This window comes from Pomacea canaliculata, linkage group LG6, assembly GCF_003073045.1.
Source record: "Pomacea canaliculata isolate SZHN2017 linkage group LG6, ASM307304v1, whole genome shotgun sequence".
Lineage (NCBI taxonomy): Eukaryota > Metazoa > Mollusca > Gastropoda > Architaenioglossa > Ampullariidae > Pomacea > Pomacea canaliculata.
Genome location: NC_037595.1, coordinates 20,446,238 through 20,453,905, shown reverse-complemented (window position 1 = coordinate 20,453,905; position 7,668 = coordinate 20,446,238).

Sequence of the window (7,668 nt, the reverse complement as noted above, 5' to 3'; positions counted from 1 at the left end):
GCAGCGGTCATGTATTGAACAAGTGAAATAGAGAAACAAAACGTGTTTAACGATTGTTTAGCAATGAATAAACTAATACATAATTTTAATAACGCCCACCCAGCACTCAATAATCTAGTTCAGGCATTCGGTCATTTGTGACAACTATGATGCTATTAAAGAGAGAATAAGCACATTTAAAATGAAGTTGACTAAATGGGCTAAGAAATATTATTTTTTTACTTTGTATCCTCAGTTAAACGTTATCAATAAAAGGAGTTCAAGTCAGTGTCGTCATGTACTAACGATGGGCAGGAGATAATATGCCATTTAAACCCTGCAGGAGGCTTTAAAACCAAAGCAGTTAAGATGTGCAGGTTATGAGATTGATAATTGTGAACACGCTGGCTAGAGAGAAAACCTTCCTCTAAAAGTATGTATATTTCTTCCCAAGATATTTTTAAAAACATGTGGTAAAGAATTAAAATCAAACGTAAAAAAATTTACTGCTTGCGTTAAAATGGGAGATTTTATTGACAAACAACATTGTATTTATTGGCGAGGTAAAGGTACAAATATTCGTAGTGGTGTTTAGCGACAACACTACAGCTCAAGCATTCTTGGCATTTGTCTGCTTCAGAGCGGTAAGTACAACTTGTAAGATACTTAAAGACTGTTTAAAGACTCTGTGCCTTGGTGTTCCTCTGTCCTCGAGGACTGGTGTTACACGTTTGATGGATCACTGGGGGTTTCAAGATTATCTTCCTTATTATATAATAAAACTTTGAAGAGCTGGACTTTTCCTGCTGAAAAAAGATTCAATATGCTGGCATCAGCAGTCAATCTTTACAAAATTACACGCAAACGGATGACAGCATGGAAAAACGGAAAAGTAGAAAGCAGAGATTTTCTCTCGCATTTAGTGTTTGTGGTTGATCACGATCATCATCATCATATCATCCATCAATCCATCATCAAACATCAATTCATTCGTCATTCTTCATCATAGCAGCATCAACATCGTCTTTCGTCATCTTTCATATCAACTACTTTCATTATGACGAACGAGTTTTTAAATTTTTCCAATAACAGATAATTTTGTGGGATTAACTTTTATGATGAAGATCGCATCCGTGTTGTTCTTGTTTCTGCTGTGGTTGGTATTAAAGTATTTATTTGTTAATTAAACTATTGTGACTTTCTCTTGGTCTTAATTTCTCTAACTGACTGGGAAATTTATTGATGAGATTTTGTAAATTTGTACTTTTTATCAAAGTCTACAAAGATTAGTAGAAAGGCTGCATGTATTAAAAAATCTTCTTGAAAAATCACTTTGAGTGATGATGCAAAACAAGTTTGTAAATCTTGTGATCATCTTCAATTAGTGGTTCATTAGCAGCCTGCATATCCTCTCAACTGTACTCGATAACTTTCGCATATATTAGCATATGTATTACAGACTTATATTTGATCACCAACACAGCACCCGGAACAGCAAAATACCAAATCCGCCACAACAAATCCAATGTCCATATCAAAACAATTCATACAAAATATTCACGTTGCGAAGAATAATGCATCAAGAATAAGGAAAATAATGAAATATTTTGATAGTTTCAGTTTTTGAAGACAGAGTTTCGTTATATTTTTTGAATACATAATGGAACACAACATAAATGAATTCGTGTCAAGAGAGGAAATAAAGAGCTTTTATCTGAAATCGACGTTGACGGTAATCATTCGTTTTTCTCCTCTTTGCTCATTTATCTCGTTTATGTGAGATTTGCATCATATATCTCTACTTAGCTCCTGACATTCATGCAACGCAGAAAAGAAAAATAATCTCGTGTCTTGTTAAGTGATCACACATCCTTATCTCTTGTTAAAAGTACTTTTCAAGAAAATTGTTGCTTTGAATTTTAATGTAAGAGAAGATGTAAGTATATATGTTTATATTGTATCATAAACTGATATAAAATCATTTTAGGCGGAGAATGAATTTTTATTTTAAAAGATCCATAGAAATGAATTTTTTTTTTAAAATCTTGTGATGTAATTTACAACAATGGACTGTAAAAATAGCTTCTTCAATAAGAACTGAAACATTCATTAATTTAACAAAGTTTGCACACATTTCTTGTAAAGGCGATGGAAAACTAAACTACGACGAGTTCTCAACACTCCGTGGGTGAGATGGACATATTTTTTTATAATAGGAACATTCCACAACTGCTACGACGAAATAGACGGGGAGTAAAGACGGTTTTTTCAACCCGGCGAATGCTGACTTCATCTTGATGTCCTGATCCAAAAAGTAAGCTAATTAGTTTGTAATAACGATTTTTGAACATGGAAACACTTTGGAAGACTTTTTGGCAAGGTTGAGAAATAATTAAATTTCTTTGCAACTATAAATTTTATGATAAATAGCATAATGTTAACACATGTACATTATTTTAATATTTTTCAGGAGTAAAAAAAGTAAACTTGGAACAATGCAGGAAAATCATGGAATTGGTAATATCATAAACTTTATTTATATGTAGATAAATATCTAGAGAGTGTGTGCGTGTGTGTGTGTGTGTGTGTGTGTGTGTGTGTGTGTGTGTGTGTGTGTGTGTGTGTGTGTGTGTGTGTGTGTGGGTGTGTGTGTGTGTGTGTGTGTGTGTGTGTTTTGATGCATATTTGTGACTGAGCTAGTAGATGCAGCTGTTTGTAATTTATTAAGTACAATATTTGGCATGTCCTATTATTAATATCTTACCTTTAGTAATCGTAACAATTGTGATCCCAAGTTATAAAATTTATGTTGCTAGATATATATTTCTGCCATTGAGACATAGCCTGTAATACAACTTAGCGGAGACATAAAGCTATATGTTGTTTAATTAAAGTTTAATTATCGTAATTCTACAGACGAAGTAAGACAATGAACATGTAAGATATTAACATATCAATAATGTGAATTTAAACGCGTGTGGCTCACGATAATACTTTTGTTGTTGACAGATCAATCGGCGTGTCGTTGACGAGGTGTCAAGATTAATCTTCGGAAGTCGAAGATTCGAAAATCGCTATTTAAAAAAAATGTACGAGAGATGAACATAAAGTATATGAAATGTGAAGTACAAATCCTAAGGTATTATTCGTTGTGTGGCACGGTGTATAAACTACTCTGACAGTGTGTTAGACGGTATTCTCGAATAAATAGATGCTCGCACAGCACAAATGAAAAGTACCTGTATTTATTCGTGAGAGATGTTGTTGTTGTTTTCTGCTGTATAGCTCGAGTTGGGACATGATGAAGAGAGGAGAAGGTAGAGAGAAGATTGAGTGTGGCAAGGCAATAAGTGTGTGTGTGTGGTGTGTGTGGTGTGGTGTGTGATGTGCTGGTGTGGTGCAGTGTTGTGTGTGTGATCGGCTTAGATGCTCCGATGACTTTGCGGACAGTGCAAGCCTTAAAAAACAAACAACAAACAAACAAACAATCAAACAAACAAACAACAAACAAAAAAAACCCACGCAAACTAGTCTGCGTGTCTGGGTTAATTTACATAGTTACTTTTCTGGTGGGTAAACGTAAATCGGACAAGGTGATGCATACCCACCTTGACAAAAATGGCAAACAACATGTTTTAGCCACGCAATACAAGAAAGTGATAAGCCCACCAAATTACATTGCAAACACAACAAAATGTACAAAAAACTATTACACTCAAACAGCTACAATACACACAACATACTGCAAACCACGAATAAAAAAAAAGAGCTTTGCGAAGAGAAATCGCCTTAAGTTTTCATGGTCGCCAAGGTGGCGAAATTATTTTCTTACCTTGAATTGGGGAAACATTTTAGTCAGTGCACGACAGATGTGCTATATCATGCACAGGTCGACCAACCTGACAGCTTAAAATAGAAAGTGTTAATCAAAGCAATATCCTGCCAGGCTTAGAAACAAAAAAGTAAACAAAATACACAATGATCAAAGTTGGTGAATTTTACTACTCTTACTTCTAAAGCTACTAAAAAGATGAAAGCAGGACCAACAGTTGGTTCAGTTCATGACGGACAGTTGGTGTGAGCGAAGTTTTGCCACATTGCCATCACAGGGGCAAATTAAGCTCATCGCAGCGGTCATGTATTCAAAAGTGAAATAGAGAACAAAAACGTGGTTATTTACATTTATTTAACAATGAATAAAATACTATATGATAACGCACCAGCATCAATTACTTAGGTTCAGGCCAGCGGTCATGTGACAAACATGATGCTATTATAGAGAAGAAAGCACATTTAAAAATGAAGAGACTAAATGCAAGAAATATTATTTTATTTGAAATCCTCAGTTAAAGATCAATAAATAGGTTCAAGCAGTGAGTCATGTAAACAGAATGGGCAAATAAAAATATGCATTTAAAACCTGCAGAAGGACTTTAAAACAAAAAGCAAGTTAAGATTGCAGGTTCATGATGAGGTCAATTGTCAACACGTGGCTAGAAAAAAAACCTCTAGGTATAAATTCTTCCAAGATATCTTTAAAAACAGTGATGGTAAAGAATAAAATCAGCGTAAAAAAAATTTACTGCTTGCGCTCAAATGGGAGATTTTATGAGAAAAACACATTGTATTTATTGCGAGGTAAAAGTACAAATATTCGTGTGGTGTTTAGCCGACAACACTACAGCTCAAGCATTCTTGGCATTTGTCTGCTTCAAGCGGTAAGTAACAACTTGTAAACTTAAGACTGTTTAAACTCTGTTGCCTGTGTTTCCTCTGTCCTCGAGACTGGGGGGACACGTTTGCAGGACACACTTGGTTTCAAGTTATCTTCCTATATATACAAAACTTGAAGAGCTGATCTTGTGCTGAAAAAGATTCAATATGCTGGGGCATTCAAGACAGTCAATCTTACAAAAATACACGCAAACGGGATGACAGCATGGAAAAACGGAAAAGTAGAAGCAGAGATTTCTCTCGCATAGTGTTTGTGGTTGATCACGATCATCATCATCAATCATCCATCATCCATCATCAAACATCAATCATCGTCATATTCATCATCAGCAGCATCAACATCGTCATCTTCATCATCAACTACTTTCAATTATGAAACAGGAGTTTAAACTTTTTTCCAATAACAGATAATTTTGTGGATTAACTTTTATGATGAAGATCGCCATCCTGTTCGTTCTTGTTTCTGCTGTGGTTTGGTAAGTATTTATTTTGTTAATTAACTATTGTGACTTTCTCTTTCTCTAACTGACTGGGAAAATTTATTGAAGATTTTGTAAATTTGTACTTTTTATCAAAGTCTACAAGATTAGTAGAAAGGCTGCATGTATAAAATAATCTTCTTGAAAAATCACTGCGAGTGAAGGATGCAACAAGTCTTGTAAATCTGTGATCATTCTTCAATTAGTGGTTATTACAGCCTGCATATCCTACAACTGTACTCGATAGCTCGCATATAGCATATGTATTACAGACTTTATTATGATCACCAACACCAGCACCGGAAACAGCAAAATCACCAAACCGCCACAAACAAATCCAATGTCCATATCAAAACAATTCATACAAAATATTCACGTTGGAAGATAATGCATCAAAGAATAAGAAAATAATGAAATATTTTGATAGTTTCAGTTTTGAAGACAGAGTTCTTATATTTTTTGAACGTATGGACACAAACCATAATGAATTCGTGTCAAGAGAGGAAATAAAGCGCTTTTATCTGAAATACGACAGTGACGGTAATCATCGTTTTTCTCCTCTTTCTCATTTATCATCGTTTATGTGAGAATTTGTATCATTTATCATCTACTTAGCCTCCTGACATTCAGGAAGTCATCATGCAACGCAGAAAAGAAAAATCTCGGTCTTAGAAAGTGATCACACATCCTTTTCTTGTTGCAAGTATTTGTCAGAAATAGGTGTTGTTTGAATTTTAATGTAAGAGAAAGCATGTAAGTATATATGTTTATTTGTATCATAAAACGATATAAAATCATTTTAGGCGGAGAATGAATTTTTATTTTAAAAGATCCATAGAAATGAATTTATTTTTTTAATCTTGGTGATGTACTTTAAAACAAATCTAACTGTAAGAACTAGATAAATAACTGAAACATTCATTAATTTAACAAGTTTTGCACACATTTCTTGTAAAGGCGATGGAAAACTAAACTACGACGAGTTCTCAAACACTCCGTGGGGTGAGATGGACATACCTTTTATAATAGGAACATTCCACATCTACGACGAAATAGACGGGAGTAAAGACGGTTATTTCAACCCGGCGAATGCTGACTTCATCCTTGATCTCCTGATCCCAAAAAGTAAGCTAATAAGTTTTTAAATACGATATTTGAACATAGAAAACACTTTGTAAGACTTTTTTGGCGGTTGAGAAATAATTAAATTTCTTGCAACTATAAATGTTATGATAAATAGCATAATGTTAAGACATGTACATTATTTTTATATTTTCAGGCAGTAAAAAAGTAAGCTTGGAACAATACAGGAAAATCATGGAATTGGTAATATCATAAACTTTATTTGTATATGTAGATAAATATCTAGATTATGTCTGTGTGTGTGTGTGTGTTTTGATGCATATTTGTGACTGAGCTAGTAGATGCAGCTGTTTGTCAATTTATTAAAGTACAATATTTGGCATGTCCCTATTATTAATATCTTACCTTTAGTAATCGTAACAATTGTATCACAAGTTAATAAAATTTGTGTGTTAGATATATATCTCTGCCCATGTAGACAAAGCTAGGTAATACAATTAGTGGAGACATAAAACTACATGTAAAACCTAAAGTTGTTAATTATCGTAATCCTACAGACGAAAGTAAGACAGTGAACATGTAAGATATTAACATATCAATAATGTGAATTAAGTGTGTGTGCTCAAGATAATACTTTTGTGTTGACAGATAAATCAGCGTGTGGTTGATGAGGTGTCAAGATTAATCTTCGGAAGTCGAAGATTCGAAAACGCTGGTTAACAAAATGTACGAGAGATGAACAAATAAAGTATATGAAATGTGAAGTACAAATCCTAAGGTATTATCGTTGTGTGGCACGGTGTCTATAAACTACTCTGACAGTGTGTCAGACGGTATCTCGAATAAATAGATGTTCGGACAGCACAAATAAAAGTACCTGTATTTATTGTGAGATGTTGTTGTTGTTTCTGCTGGTATAGCTCGAGTTGGACATGATGAAGAGGGGAGAAGGTAGAGAGGATTGAGTGTGGCAAGGGCAATAATGTGTGTGTGTGTGGTGTGTGTGGTGTGGTGTGTGATGTGTGGTGTGGTGTGGTGTGGTGTGGTGTGGTGTGGTGTGGTGTGGTGTGGTGTGGTGTGGTGTGGTGCGTGTTGTGTGTGTGATCGGCTTAGATACGCTCGAATGACTTTCAGACAGTGCAAGACGCACGAGGACTTCAAATAAAACCCGCCAACACACTGATCTGAGTGTCTGGGTTAATTTACATGTTACTTTTCTGGTGGGTAAACGACAAATCGGACAAGGTGATGCATACAGACCTTGACAAAAATACAAACAACAAGTTTAGCCACGAATACAAGAAAGTGATAAGCCACCAAATTTCATTGCAGCACACAACAAAATGTACAAAACACTATACACTTAAACAGCTACAATACACACAACATACTC